Below are 17,318 nucleotides of genomic sequence, written 5' to 3'. Positions count from 1 at the left end.
CCAAAGTGAGTTGCAGAAGGGTACACACATCGGAATAGGGCAAGTACATTCTAAACATTCTCGACGAAGTCCCTCACTGCATCCTTGTAGTAATATTATATATATGGCTAGTATTTTCATCTCATTTTACAACAGGAAAACTGAAGCACAAGAAAGACAAATTCCCAACACAACTTCTCACTCAGCACCCAAAGAAACCAAATTTTAGATCAAGCTTTTTGCAATCTGACAAATTTTACTTACATCATAATGCAGACAAGATACAAACTGACAAATATTATATAGAGAGGACATTGACAGAAGCACCAGCAAGTAAGGAGCCTGGAGTTTTCACATTAACTTAGAAGAAATACACACTGTGAATGGTGTCAGATGTTCAACTCAGGAAATCTGAATCTAAAGCTAAGTATTAATGAATCCTATTGCCTGCTCATGACCATAAGTTCCAGTGATGGTAACTGGTAAAACTGGGATTTTATTATCTCCTAATTATATTTGACTATCCTGCTCTTAATGAAGTCATATACATACATACAATGTACATATGTACATATACATAGATACATACATAATTCTATTACATTATTTCAATTTTTTTCCTTTCTTCATTCTTTCCCTCCTCCCCCTTACATGTATTATAATGTGCATGTGATTATTAGATGATTACTTGTGGGTGCAAGTCTGTTCAATATTTTAAAAAAAAATAGACTACAGACTGGATACAAAAATACAACCCAGCATTTTGCTGCAAATTAGGAAGCACAATCATCAAAGGGAAAAAATCTACCAAGATAAACTTTCAATTCTAAAGACATGTGCTCCAAAGGAAAGCCCATCCACATTCATAAAAGAAACTTTACTAAAGCTCAAAACACATTGCACCTCATACAGTAATAGTGGGAGACTTCACCCCTCTCTTACCAATGGACAGATCATGTAAACAGAAACTAAACAGAGACACAGTGAAACTAAAAGAAGTTATGAACCAAATGGATTTAACAGATATCTACAGAACATTTCATCCTAAAACAAAAGAATATATCTTCTCATCACCTCATGGTACCTTCTCCAAAGCTGACTATATAATCAGTCACAAAACAGGCCTCAACAGATACAGGAAGGTTGAAATAATCCCATGCATCCTATCAGATTACCATGGACTAAGGCTTGGTCTTCAATAACAATGAAAACAACAGAAAGCCTACATACTTATGGAAGGTGAACAACGCTCTACTCAATGATAACTTGGTCAAAGAATAAAGAAAGAAAGAAATTAAAGACTTTTTAGAATTTAATGAAAATGAAGCAACAACATACCCAACCTTATCAGACACAATGAAAAGAGCACTAATAGAAAAAAACATAGCTCTGAGTGCCTCCAAAAAGAAACTGGAGAGAACCTATACTATTAGCTTAACAGCACACCTGAAAGCTCTAGAACAAAAAGAAGCAAATTCACAAAAGAGGAATAGAAGGAAGGAACTAATCAAACTGAGGGCTGAAATCAACCAAGTAGAAACAAAAAGAACTATACAAAGAATCAACAAAACCAGGAGCTGGTTCCTTGAGAAAATCAACAAGATAGATGAATCCTTAGACAGATTAACCAGAGGGCACAGAGAGAGTATCCAAATTAACAAAACCAGAAATGAAAAGGCAAATATAACAACAGAAACTGAGGAAATTCAATAAAAAATCATCACATCATACTACAAAAGCCTATACTCAACAAAACTGGAAAATCTGGATGAAATGGACAATTTCTAGACAGATACCTGGTACCAAAGTTGAATCAGGATCAGATAAACCATCTAAAGAGGCCCACAACACATAAAGAAATAAAAGCAGTCATTAAAAGTCTCCCATACAAAAAAAGAAAAGCCCAGGACCAGACGGGTTTAGCGCAGAATTCTATCAGACCTTCAAGGAAGACCTAAAACCAATCTCTGACTGTTAAGCTCCTAGTGTATGCTCTCTCTAGTTTCTTTTTGGAGGCACTCAGAGCTATGAAATTTCTTCTTAGCACTGCTTTCGTTATGATCGATAAGGTTGGGTATGCTGTGCCTTCATTTTCATTAAATTCTAAAGAGTCTTTAATTTCTTTCTTTCTTTATTCCTTGACCAAGTTATCATTTAGTAGAGCATTGTTCAGCTTTCATAAGTATGTTAGGCTTTCTGTTGTTTTTGTTGTTATTGAAGACCAGCCTTAGTCCATGGTGATCTGATAGGATGCATGGGATTATTTCAACCTTCCTGTATCTGTTGAGGCCTGTTTTGTGACTGATTATATAGTCAGCTTTGGAGAAGGTACCATGAGGTGATGAGAAGATATATTCTTTTGTTTTAGGATGAAATGTTCTGTAGATAGCTGTCAAATCCATTTGGTTCATAACTTCTTTTAGTTTCACTGTGTCTCTGTTTAGTTTCTGTTTACATGGTCTGTCCATTGGTGGGAGTAGGATGTTGAAATCTCCTACTATTAGTGTATGAGGTGCAATGTGTGCTTTGAGCTTTAATAAAGTTTCTTTTTGAGTATGGGTGCCCTTGCATTTGGGACATAGATGTTCAGAACTGAGGGTTCATCTTGGTGGATTTTTCACTTTGATGAGTATATAATGTCCTTCCCCATCTTTTTGATAACTTTTGGTTGAAATTCTATTTTGGATATTAGAATGGCTAACCCTGCTTGTTCCTTCGGAACATTTCCTTGGAAAAAATTTTTCCCTCCTTTTACTTTGAGGTAATATCTGTCTTTGATTCTGATGTGTGTCTCCTATATGCAGCAAAATGCTATATCCTGTTTATGTATCCAATCTGTTAGCCTATTTCTTTTTATTGGGAAATTGAGTCCATTGATATTAAGAGATATTAGGGACCAATGATTGTTGGTTACTCAGTTTGTTGTTGTTGTTGTTGTTGTTGATGTTAGAGGTGGAAATATGTTTGTGTGTTTCTCTTCTTTTGGGTTTGTTGTGAAAAGATTTAATTTCATGCATTTTCTTGGGTCTAGTTTCCCTCCTTGTGTTGGACTTTGACTCTTTCATCTTCCATAGGTGTAGATTTGTGGAAAGATATTGTTTAAATTTGGTTTTGTCTTGAAATATCTTGGCTTCTTCATCTACAGTAATTGCAAGTTTTGTTGGGCATAGTATCCTTGGCAGGCATTTTTGTTCTCTTAGGGTCTGTCTGACATCTGTCCAGGATCTCCTGGCTTTTAGAGTCTCTGCTGAGAAGACTGGTGTAATTCTGATAGGTCTGTCTTTGTATAATACTTGATCTTTTTCCCTTACTGCCTTCAATATTCTGGCTAAATCCAGGTAATGTTTGTCATTGACATTTTAGGAGAGTTCAGGTCTGGGTCTCTATTAAAATGATTATTCTATATAAGCCCACAGATTTAGAATGTCATACATCCCTCTCTGAACAGTGAACATTGAACTGCTGAATGTCACATTTTAACAGAGTATAATTTTAAATCTCCTTGACCTGTCCTTGGAATAATTATGGTTTCTGCTAAATAATGCTCCCATTGTATTGGTGATGCAAAATTTGGCTGGAATTGATAAAGCCTAGATGTCACATCTTTTCAAATACACTGTGTCCTTTGACCAGCTTGTTTGTTCTTTCTTCTGTACAATTATGTTTACATATGTCATTTAGAAATATTCAGATTTCTCTTAAATTTCATAACCTCCAAAGATATAGAACTTAAATCAAAATTACTATAGATATTCTCTATCGGTGTACTTAATCTCAGTTACTCTTCAGAAATTTTAGTGTTTCAGGCTGCTTGAGAAGACACAGTTGTGACATTGAATTCTAAGGAACCTGTTCACAGAAGAATCACACTTTAAAGTTACATTTCCTGTGGGGTTGGGAATCAGGTGATAGAAACTGAAGCAAAAGGTTAAAATATGAATAGACGGTAGGACTGAGCAGGAAGAAGCCTCACTGGCTTGGACTCAGAAGATAAACATTGACCAACTCTGAAACCAGAGTAGAAGCTTCTGAATATTGTATTTGACTGATTGTAAACAAATCCAAATCAAAAAAAAAAAATACCAGAGCTGTCATTATAAGATTAGACTCAGGTGTTCAATAAAATGAAATCGAAACTTGATGTTTTTACAAAGCTATACAGCAGATTATATTATGTCATCAAAGGTATGAAGAATGTTGGTGAAAGTTTATAAATCTTACTTGTAAGCAGCCTTTCCTCCTTATTCCTTCCTGACTTACATATTTCCATATTTCCTTTCCTTTCCTTTCCTTCCTTCCTTCCTTCCTTCCTTCCTTCCTTCCTTCCTTCCTTCCTTCCTTCCTTCCTTCTTACTTTAGTTATTTACATTTCTATTTGAGGACAATATAGAAAGCATATCTTTCTTTTCTATTGCTATGTTCACAAAGGTTCTTTTGTCCCTGGTGAAGTTCTTGGATAATTACTGAGTCATTTCCCCTAAATACTGGCTCTGGTGTAATGGGCACCAGGACTTTTACCAGGGTCCCCTTTTGATTTCCACCAGAACTTGTGTATGTTTCCTCATTTTTTTTCCATTCATCCAACCTCCAGAGCTATGTTCTTGAACTTCTTTTATTCTAGTAACTCTTCAGAGATGAACCAAGAAGTGTAGACATTCAATATTTTCTGCAAAATTTTTATGACTTTCTCTATGTATCTATTGCTTTTTATATATATATATTTTTTGGTAGTTTCAACTTTTAAAACAATTATCTACCATTTTCTTCCTGTGGCTTGTACAAGAGAAGCTCACTTAAAGTAGCCAATAACTTCTTTATAGAAATGAGGTTTGAAATAATGGACTATAGCTCAATATTTCCAATATTAGAAGTGAAATACCCACATCTCTTACTAATACTCTAGTGCTTTGGGTTTACCTCTTGTATTGCCACTAAGCTTCCTTTCTTCCCTCTGCCTCTTCTTCCTTTCTCTCTTTTTTCTGACATCTCTTTCTTTTTCCCTATCTCTTTTTTTTTTGACATGATCTTGTGTACTGTTATGTAGCCATGGGCCTTAAAGTCATCATGTAGCCAAGGGTGCCCTTGTGATCATGATCCTCTAGCCCCTACTTCTCAAGTTCTAGGATTAGAGACATATACCAGCATTTATTATTTGCTTGTTTTGATTTGCCCATCCTTCCAGCAGGACTTAAGGGTGGGAAATTTCATATCTCATCCCTGGTAATAATGAAGGCAAGTAACACTAACTCTAAGATAGCAGTCATTTACAACTCTGACCCATAATTGTTCCTGTCTGAAAGAATTACAAGAATGAAAATGGAGAGAAGCCTGAGGAAAAGAATGTCCAGTGATAGGCCCAAAGCTGGTTCCAGCTCAATGAGAGGTCCCAAGGCCTGACACTATGACTGAGACTATGGAGTGCTCACAAAAAGGGACCTAACATGCCCACACTCCAGAAGAACCAACAAGCAGCTGAAAGAGTCAGATGCAGATGTCTGCACCAAACCAATGGACAGAACAAGCTGACCACTATTGTTGAATTAGGAAAGGCTGAAAGAAACTGAGGAGCAGGGCAATCCTGTAGAAGGACCAGCAGTCTCAATGAATCTGAACTCCCAAGATCTCTCAAACACTATACCAGCAAACAGGCAGCATATACCAGCTGATATGAGGCCCCCAGCACACATACAGTAGAAGTCTGCTGGACCTGTGTTCATTCAGAGATGATGCACCTAACTCTCAAGAGACTGGAGGCCCCAGGGAGTTTAGAGTTCAGGTGGGGTGAGGGGTGGGGATATCCACGTGGAGATAGGGGGTTGGGGGGCAGGTATGGAATGTGGAACAGTTGGAGGGTGGACAGGGGTGGGGGAAGTGATGGAATTAAAAAATAGAGTGTAAAAATTAATTAATTATTAATTAATTTAAAAAGATAATTATTTAAAAAAACACTTTTTGAACATAATAAAATGAGTAAATCTCTTCCAGAATTAAAATGTCTAAAGAGTTGGAGAAGGAATTGGGATTGGTTTTTTAGCACCCACGTGGCAGTTCACCAGTGTCTGTTATTGATCTCTCCAGAACCATTAATTTCTCTTTCTGAAGGGTTTTTTAAAGCTGTACTTTCTAAAAATGTGATACTCTTTTTTGTGGAAGACTTTCCTAGAGACTTTTGCATTTCTGGTGAGTTTATGATGTACAAAATGAGAAAAATTATTACAGAAAGACAGAATTGTGAGTGTTATAGAAACAGAGTCTTTGGTTTCTTTTCTTCAAGGGACCTGAGTACCTGGTGCTTAAGAAAGGGTTTGTTTTCTCAACAAACTTTCCAAACCCCTTAAATAAAAACCTTTGGGGATGAATATCTCCAGGGCAGAATTGGTTTCAGGTTCTTCTACTACTGGAAGTAAAAACATGTTCCAGTCCCCTTTACAATGTAAAAGAGGTAAAACTTTATTTGAGGATAAAAGGCTATGAGGAAAATGAAGAAATAGACCCCACCTCCAAACCAACATGCCATGTTATATGCACAGTAATTTATATGACTGGACAACATGGTAGAATGAGAAAGAGATCCCCAATTTATTTATCCTGAACTTGTTCCATGCGGGTATGTCTGTGTCACACAAGATATTATTAAGAGAAAATTAGGGAGTATAGAAATTAATTCACTCATGATGACTCAAATATTATGGGGCCAGATAAGGCTTTCTAATTCTAAAATAAATCCTCTTTTATTATAGTATGATGCTTAATGAGGTTAAAATTCTAAATCCATTTTTGTGTTAAACCTTTCCACATAAAGGTTAGTATTAAGACCCACTGGCTTGCAGCTCATGAAGTCCACGACACTGAACCAGTCTGCTTGCCTCAGTGGGATTTCTGGAGGGATCTGGAGGTAGGGAAAGATCGAGAGTGCCTTCAGGCCAGTTGGCATGCCTTCATTTCTTCTTATCCTTCCACTAATGTGCTTTTTTGGCAGGATCTCCTACAGGAAAAGTCCACAGCATCTGCACAATTGCACATGTCATGAAACTGCCCAGAAGGCAGGAGACAGGATGTTCTTCCTAGTTTCAAATGTGAAATGGTGTCTTTGTGTCAGGGATCAATTTAATCTGCTTGCTTGCCATTGTAAGCTGAGCTCCTAATACTCATTGCAATGCCTGGCTGCTTCCTTATATTTGCACATTACATTAACATTCGAATGCTGTGAATTCAAAACATTCAAAGAACCCCTTCAACACCTTGCATCTCTCATTCCTTTAGTCTCTCAGCTCTGAAATCTGGAGTTCTTTTCTTTGTCTTCAGCATCAAAGCTAGAACATCAGTCATCAAGTCACTCAGGTTTCCACTCTCTCTCTACCTTTCTTACACTTCCTTCATAATCATTTCCCCTTTACACCTGTTAGTTGGGATTCCTACAGACAGCAGTTTTCTGTCTCCTGTCCTTGGCTTTTCTTTCCTTTATTTCAAATAATCTTTTTTCTTCATCCCGATTATTTTAATCTTTAATAATTTTTTACAATCCAGACGTTATCTCCCCCCTGTCTGCCTTCTGAAAGTTCCTCATCCCATTCTTTTTCCCCACTGTTAAACAATCTTAAAAACTATTATTAAATTATTCTTTCTAAAGTGATATTCTCATCATGACACTTCTGTTTATGACATTTAGGTGTTCTCTTGTCTATCAAGGTGGCAAAAATTTGGAGTAGTATTTGAAACCTTCTACTGTACAGCCATCTTGTATCTACAAATAAATTTACGTTATTTCCTATAGATCATTTTACCTCCTAGACAAAGCTCAGTCTTCCTTGATCTTTAACAATGGCCCCCAACAACTTCCCCATACTTCATATTCAGTTATTTTAAAATAGCTATATTCATTCTTGAGTTGTGTCTTATGTGATCTCTGCAGTGTTTTGTAATCCTTCAAAGTCATGTCAAAAATGTATTTTCATGACCCCTTGGCATTTTGAATATACGTTGCAGAAATAGCCTCACTTTTTCCTGTTTTATAACTACATTTCATAACTATATTTTATAAGTATAACTTTGGGTTCTATTGAAATATAGAGTTCTTAGAGAATTCACTACTGCAGGACTATCTTTGCAGATCATAAACATGCAATAAGACATTGAGCTACTGATTACTGAGAGAAAGGTAGCATTGGGAAGGGTGGATAACGCAGAAAGGATATGGTTGGGAAAATGGCGAAGGGTGTGACCAAGGCTGATTTAAACAGAGGGAAAATGTTGGTAATACCAATATGGCTAAAATAAAGAACCTCTGAATGAAAATCCTGAGAGAAAAATATTGGATGTGTAAATTACTGTTATCCAGTGGAAGGATAATTTGGATTGAAATGGTTCAATGTACAAAAGAATGCTAAGATGTGTCATTAAACCCTCCATCTGGACTCAGTGACAATTTCCTGCTGAAAATAAAGGCAAATCGTGTTGCTTGATTCAATATATTTTGTGAAAAACAGGTTGTTTTGGGATCTGGTTACTTTACTGTGGATCATTGCTTTATACCCTACCCTTGAAAGTGAAAACTATAATAATTACCTGCCATGTTTGGATTTAGATTCTGTGGCCAGTAACTAATGGTTGATTAAATTGCTCAAGGTTTGTGTTCTTAATGGAAGGAAATTTATATAGTGTTAATTATGTTATGTCTTCTAAACATTTAAGAATCACATTTATTTTATTGACTTTTCTGTGTGTGTTTGCATGTATATGTGTGTGTATTATGAATGTGCAAGTATATATGTGTGTACTATGTTTTTGCATATGTATGTGGGCTTATATATGGATTTTTATATATGTACATGTGGGTATATGTGTATTTATGTTTGTATTCATGTGTCTATGCATGTGTGTTTATGTATGTATTTATATGTGTGTATGCATGTAAATATCTGTGTATGTATGTATGTTTAGGTATTTATGTGTGTACTTGTCTGTGTGTATCTGTTTGTATGTAAGTGTGCATATGGGTGTGTATGTGTGTGTGTGCATGTGTGTGTATGTGTGCTTTCTTATGAGTCTGTGGAGGACAGGACAACCTTCGGTGTCATTCCCTAAACCATCTTTCTTATTGTTTGAAACAAGGCCTATGAAGTACCTGAAGCTCACTGAGTGGGCAAGGCTAGCTGACCAGTAAGTCACGGGTATCTACCTACCTCTCGTTCCCCAGGGTTAGGCAGGCAAGTACATATCACTATGCCAGATATTTTTAAAAGGACTCTTGTCATAGAACCCAGGTCTTCAGGCTTTTGGGGGCAAACATTATTATTGACTGAGTCCTCTTTCATATATTTTAATCATAAGTGAATATTCATTTCAATTGACTTGTCACATTTAGATACTCTCTAGTTACTTTCTGTTATGGGAGATATGGAGTTATTAGATAGAACCATCTCTCTAGCTGCCTCATTTTACTATCTTTATATGTTATGTGCCATACATATTCCATGAAAGCATTTTATGCTCTAGAAAAGCACCCCAGAGTTGTATTCCAATTTGTTCCTTACTAGAATTCTTGTGGGATACAATCTTGATTGTCAGTTATATTAGGTTGAAAGATACCTTGACAACTGGTAAAACATACATCTTTCTGAGGGGGTTTCTATGAATGACTGACATATGAGTCAGCGAACTTGTAGGCTAAAACCTATTCTGGCTGTAGTAGCCTGGATAGTTTAAAAAATGATGAAAACAAAGGGTTTTTTATTTTTTTAGCAAGTGTGATTTTCCTCTGCTGCTGGATAACAGAATCCAGATGCTTCTCTGGCTCCAGCTAGTGGTGTCAGGCCTGTAGACTCAGACTGGGCCTAAATCATTGCTTTCTCTAGTTTTTGGACTTAGTAACTACATGTTTCTCCAGGTTTCCTGACCTCGTGTGGCCATTGTGAGATATTCAACCTCTGGCTGTGTAAAGCAATCTAACAAATATTATCTTATCATTATATAACCATCTTTGTACCTTAACCTTTATACTACCAATAAATGTTATGTCAATAAAGTAATACATTTCAAAATAAATTTTCAAAATTGATTAATAAGAATAAAATTCATTAATGAGTGTGACAAAATTAAGGAAAGGATAATGAACACTCAGTAAAAAGCATTCTACCAAATACTTAACAGAACACAAAATGAGACATTTATGTTGTATTTTGAGTTTCCTGGAAATAAAATATATGTCACACTTTCTGCTGCAGATTCTAGTAGAAGATCAAATGCAAAATCATTTATTGTAGAGGTTAAAATTATCAATTGATATGACAAAATAAAGGTAGCTTTAAACAGTAAACTTTTAAGACTTTAATCACAGAAGTCATGGCACTTACACTCAGCAGTGATCAGATAACTTTTGAAGAATCAGGCTGAGTTTGAAGCTCTGCTCCTGTATTATTCCAGTGGGGGCCCCAGCATAAACAGTAGGTAAACAGTTATAGGATATAAGAACCACAAAGCATAGCTCCCACAACTTACCTAGCTGGATATATAGGTTATTGCAAAATATCTTGCAAGTTCTATTGGCTTTATGTTGGAACTGTTCTGGATACCACATGGCTGTAGCTTCTGAATATTGCTACAAAACTCTTATCATTTGGTTAGTTGAGTTTTTCTGACCTTTGGGAAATCTTAGAGAAGGGTGAGGGGACAGACTTTTATATGTACTTTCACAGAGATGATTGTCTTTTTGGAAGCAAGAGGATGATCTCTTCACTGAAATAATCTCTGACATGTAGAGCAATATGAAGAAAAGAGGGGCGAGTGGGGAGGAACACTGAAATGGTTCTCCCTTCCTCTAGCATAGCCAGTGTTTTATAGCTGCAGGGATGAGAATTTATCTGGCAAGATGGCTGGGACCTGCTTCTTCCTTTCACTGTTTATATTTATCTCTGAGTTTCCTGTTATTGAAGTAGGAGATTAGCTCCTTTCCCACTTGGCTGAGAGAAGAGTCATGGATTTGGTAAGTTTATCTACTAAAAGAAACAAAATTGTTTTTTCATACATTTCAAAGAAGAACACCACACCCCTGCTATATTGCCCATAGGGTGATATATGAGGATGTGAGAGAAGATGAGGGATAGATATCTGAAGTTGTTCATCATGGAAGCAAAGACAGTATAAAGGAGTAGGAATTTATTCTCTCTTTAATGTGAATATGTGTAAATATTGATAGTGAGGCATGAGTCAGGGTTTCAGGACCCAATGTGTACAAGAGGTTGAGGACTCACATATGAACTGGGCTCTGGTGATCATGCTCTGATGTATATGAGCAAATGTGTGTAATCTAGTGGTCCTGATATATGTCAATATCTTTCTACGTGAGTCTGTGAATTCTAACACATGAGTGCTGAACGTGAGCACTCTCAGAGTTAGTTATCACCTGCAGTGCCATATTTGCACATGATATTTGTGGAAGTCTTAGTCTAGGACAAATATCTGGCTGCAGACCCATGGAAGGAACTGTTTGACTTAATCACTTACGACATTGGGCTAATCTCACAGTATTGTTTATCATGATCTTTAGAACAGAAAGTATCCTTGTGACTTCTTGTCCTTAACTGCCTTCACAGCTCTTGACCATTCCTATCTAAAAAAGAAAGACCTGTTTCTCTACTGTAATAAATGGACACTTCAAGAAACAACGTCCTCCTCTGGTAATTTTTAACAAGATGATCCTGACAAAGAGGAGACTACAAAGGTGTCTACTACAAAGTGTCTCCTGTCTTCTGATCATACTAGAGGCTGAAACAGAGTGCAATGAAAACGATATCGCTACTTGATCATTGAAGGTATTGCTTCTGAACCAAAATGGAAGAAATTCATTTACTGATGAGGAGGACAGTTCTCATAGCATGAAGCTAATGAGAGTACTTGTTAATGTAATCTAGGATTTGTCAGAAGAATCTAGCTTAGCACATATCACCTCATCTCCTCCATTGTTCATTCCTTAATTCACCCTATAATTTGGAATGCCAGTGTTTCTTTAAGGGAAGGCTATTGATATTCAAACAAACATGTAACTTCCTTTGAAGCTCTCCAGTTTGGTTTGGAGCAGGAGGGCCAGATGAGAATGATATTAGAGGATAACAGAGACCATCTGGCTACATAATTAATACTGATGATCAGGCTAGAAAGACTTCAAGAACTAATGGTTAATGCAATCATCTCAAAGAAATGTTTTAAAGTCTTAGAGTTGGCTGGGAAGCATCACCTCAGAACAATAGATAAAGCCAGAATTTCTCAGTGTCCTTCCAGAATGCTTAGGAACATTACAGAAAATAATAATATGCTCCAAAGTTTGTAAAATACTGCAACTGTATATTTAGGCCTGGAGCCAAATTTAGAATATTCAACCACCTGCCTAGCTGGAGATAGTTGAAAGATGAGCAATTCCTTTTTAATCAAAGTTTTATGCTGCTCAGTAGGCAAGTCTTAACACTTTGACTTTTGCAACTTAGACAGTCTGTCTTAGAAATTTAAAACAAAATCCAGACACAATGATGGATATTTGACCTGAAAGATAAGTTAGGACAAGGTAATCATTATGGATCTACTGTCAGACAGTTTTGTCAGGTAATAGGAACTCAGAAAAAGTTGGTCAAGAGAAGAAACAAGATGAGACAGCAGCCAGAGGCAAAAGAGGAACGTGGTCCAGTATATATGGAAACACAGAGAAGGGTCCAGACCTCAGAGATGGCTTGACGGCCAAACTTGCTGAAGGGCTTTCCAGATTACAGAATAACCAGTAAAATCCTAAGCTCTCTGAATCTCTGTGTTGCATTCTTTCATTTTTATTTCTGTCAAGGAAATGCCTACTCATTTTGGGAAAAAAAGATAGTAGGAAAGTTTTACATGAACTTAAGATATTTAAGATAATGAAGACTCAGAGATCCAGTGAGTAAGAATGCCCCAACATATACATTGTTAGATCATTTTTGATTTTTCTTTGAAGGAAAAAGGTGGAATATTTTGGAAAGATAGAGATCAGAAGGCCTTTTGTGTGGATAAGACTTGTACAAATTTAGGCTGTAATCTCACTTTTATTAGACAACTTCTACTTTCAGTATCTGAACATAAATTTCTCAAGGCAAAGGCAGCTATTGCCTTAAGTTCTTGAATTTTTCATTTATTTCTGAGTGTGTTTCCTAAATAATGTTCAATATTTGTTAGGAGGCGATCATCAGACAAACATAATTTCACTCTAATAACTGTTTAGCACTCTTTTGGGAAACCATTGTTCCTCTACAGCCATTTTACTGTCAGAGTGTGTAATACACAATGATAATGATGCTCCTCTTCTGTAGAAAAAGACTACAGACTGATAACCAAGAGCTGTAAGGGGACTTTCAAAACTCTGTCTCTGCAGGAGGTACTAGGACTTGTTTGAGATGGGAAGCAGTCCCTTAATGAGCACTTCTCATTATGGGCAATGTCGTATTCTGGATGTGTAAGAATGACAGTATGCTAACTCCTTTATTAATTCTCATCAATTTATAATTTCCTCACAATTGCTTTTTCTTCTCCCATCCAAGCTTCAATCAGAAGTTGTAATGGTTTCAGCTCTTAGGTAATGTAAGCCCTTAAGTGTTAAATAGAAGAGAAAAACAAGTGACATTTGCTATTAGGGGCTTTATGATCATAACAAAGAAATCAGTATAGTAAAGAAGAGAGTGATGCAATGTTTCCAGGAAGCAGAAGTGACTAAGGTGTAGTTCTAGGAGAAAGAAACTGTCTCAAAAAGAGTGTAATCTAGATTTCCCAATATAGATGCACAGAATGTGTTAGAAACTTCGAATTTTAGAGAGGTTGAGTAAGGCATGGTAGAGTTGTGAGCTTAATTAATAAGGAGCCTAAAGTTTTGGTTGTAAAAGATTCCATATTCTTCAAGTTGTCAGAACTATGAAGGAAAAACACTGGATTTCACTCCATGTTTGCTGTTTGAATATTGAAGAAAGTAATGATGGCATTCACTACCAAATTTAAAATGAACCTCATCAAATCAACTATATAGTCCCACAACATTTTGGGAAGAGTTGCTATGTCTAGGAAAACAATCTGGCACATATCTCAGGAAGGTAAAACTACCTATACTTGCTTTCTCCCAGAGCCCAGCACTCCACCCAGAGCTTAATTTGGGGGCAAAATTAGTGTGTTTTCACTTTGTTAAAAATAGTTACATTTACTTATTTACAATGATTTATATATTTGGGAGCTATTCGTGTGTAAGTGAGAGATCTCCCTGTAGGGTGGGATTTGGTTCTTTCTTCCTATCTCAGATGCCATGGTGGCCAGCCAGTGCCTTTACCTGCCAGATAGTTCATTGACATTTTTGTACAAAAAGTTATACAAATAGATTTACCAAACTCAACTTCTATTTTACTTCATAATTTCTTCAATGAAAATACTTCAATAACTGAACTATAATACTGATTTTAGGGAATAAATTCAAAGGACTCTAAACTTATCAAAGATTATAGTAAAACTGTTCATAATAGTAAAGTTAAGAAATCAAATTTCAGTCTATGACCATTAACAAACAGATGGATAAAGAAAATAGGTTATAAAGCTAAAAAAAAGTGTGGAATGCTGTATGTATGGAGGCCAGAGGACATCATTGAGGAGTTGGTACTTCCTTCCAACATGTGGATCCACTGGGTCATCTTGCAACCTCTGCCAAACACAGAGTTTTGTTTAACCATAACAAAAATTAAATTGTGTGATTTGAAAAGAAGTAGACATATTAAACAAATTAAGCCAAATCTAAAAAGACAGCAAGTAGAAAGGTATATACATAGGCATGTGTGTGTGTGTGTGTGTGTGTGTGTGTGTGTGTGAGTGTGTATGTGATGCTCTGTCCCATTTCCCTGCCCTGCTTTTTTATTTACACTACCATCACAACATGAAAGAGTCACAACCCAGATTGTCCCTCAACAGAGGAATGGATACAGAAACTGTGGCACATTTACACAATGGAGTACTACTCAGGTATTAAAAACAACGACTTCATGAAATTCACAGGCAAATGCATGGAACTTGAATATATATATCATTCTGAGTGAGGAAACCTAGTCACAAAAGAACACACATGGTATGTACTCACTGATAAGTGGATATTAGCTAAAAAATATTCTGAATACCCATAATAGAACTCACAGACCATTTGAAAACCAAGAAGAAGGAAGACCACTCCAAAGTGTGGATGCTACAGTTCTACTCAGAAGGGGGAAGAAAATGATCTCAGAAAGTAGAGGGAGAGGGGAGTGGAAGGAGAGGGGAGTGGGAGGGAGAGGGGACTGGGAGGGAGAGGGGACTGGGAGGGAGAGAGGGATTTGGGAGGGAAATGGGGGGATTGGTTTAGATATGGGAAGAGATGGAGGAGAAGTACGGAGGTCAGGAATTTGAAAGAAGGTGTGTAGCAGTGGAGGAGAGGAACTGGGGGTAACCACTAGAAAGTCCCAGATGCCAGGGACCCAAGAAGTTCCCAGAACCCAAGAGGGAGGACATGACTGAAATATCCAACAAAGAGGAGATAAAACCTGTAGATATCATATCCAGTGGATAGGAGAGTTCCCCAATTGAGGATGTGGCCATCCACCCACCTCAAAAATATTAATCTAGAATTCCTGTCAAAAGCAAGTGCAGGGACAAAGAGTAGAGCAGAGACTGAAGGAAAGACCATCCAGACACTGCCCCACCAAGAATCCATTCCATCTTCAGACACCAAACCCAGACACTATTGCTGATGCCAAGAAGCACTTGTTGACAGAAACCTGGTATTGCTGTCTCCTGAGAGGCTCTGCCAGAGTTTGACCAATATAGATGCACATGCTGGAAGCCAATCATCAGATTAATCACAGGGAACCCAATGGAAGAGTTCGAAGGTCTGATCAACATTATCAACCAACTAGACCTCAGAGAGCTTCTAGGGACTAAACCAACCACATACCAAATCCTGATACTATTTCTGAGGTCATATTTTACGTGCACACAAGAGCCTGGCAGGCATGGCTGTCCTCTAAGAGGTTGTACAATCAACTGACTGAGACAAATGGAGATACTTACAGCCAACCATTGGATTGAAGTCAAGGACCAATATGGAAGAGTTAGAGAAAGGACTGAAGGAGCTGAAGAGGATTGTAACTCCATAGGTATAATAACAGTGTCAACTAACCCAGGCCCCTTAGCGCTGCAAGAGACAAAGCCAAAAACCAAGGAGCATACATGGGCTGGCTCATGGCCTTGGGCACATATGTAGCAGAGGATAGTCTTGTGGGAGGATAGTCATCAGTGAGAGAGGATGGAATTAATCCTGTTGAAAACTGATGACCCAGTGAAGAGGGATGCCAGTGGGGTTGACTGGGCAGGTAGGGGAGCACCCTTTCAGAGGTGGGAGGGGGATAGGGTGAAAAACTCATGGAGGGGAGACCAGAAAGGGGAACAACATTTGGAATAAATAAAATAATTTAATAATAACATATATGTATGTATATGTATGTGTGTATATATATATATATATGTATGTATATATGTATATATGTATGTGTGTGTGTGTGTGTGTGTGTGTGAAGAATAAAGTTTAAAAGAAGGTACATATGATTGTATGAGTCTAAGTCTAATTAAAGATTTATTTAATTCTATGAATGTGTTAATAAGAATCCTGGCTCCCACAAGGCCACACAAACCTACACTCACACAAACCTATATACACATACATACAGAGAGAAAGACAGAGACAGAGACCGACACACACACACACACACACACACACACACACACAGAGAGAGAGAGAGAGACAGAGAGAGAGAGAGAGAGAGAGAGAGAGAGAGAGAGAGAGAGAGAGAGAGAGAGATGACAACTTTTTCAACATTCTTAACAGATCTTCAAATTCTCATTTTCTTCTATCCGTGTCTTTATTCTCCAGTCCTCATCTCTTAGGAGGCTCCTGTAGAGTCTCTGGGCCCAACTTCCTCTAGGAGTTCATGGTTTTTAAGCTGAAGCTAGTACTTGGATGAGGATGCACCACTGATCTAGGTTGCTTTTTCCTGGGTCTCACCAGCTACTCTTCCAGAAATTGCTGTGCTATATAGCATTGGTAGTGGGACTTCTCTCAAGAAGGCTGACGTATTACTGCTGCAAGTCTTCCAGGGAAAGGTCCCGAATTGAATAGGAAAAAGGAAGGACACAGAGACAAAGGCCCAGTTTAGACAGAGGGTCCCTATACTGATGGTTTGTCATTTACTGGCCTATCTGAGTGAGGAAATGTGCTTGCACAGGCAGAAGGAAAACAGCCTCAGTATGCCCACTGTTGTGTCCCTATT

The sequence above is a fragment of the Mus pahari genome, chromosome 2 (genome assembly GCF_900095145.1).
Source record: "Mus pahari chromosome 2, PAHARI_EIJ_v1.1, whole genome shotgun sequence".
Lineage (NCBI taxonomy): Eukaryota > Metazoa > Chordata > Mammalia > Rodentia > Muridae > Mus > Mus pahari.
The sequence above is the reverse complement of the archived record's forward strand: the minus strand, read 5'-3'. Positions refer to the sequence as shown.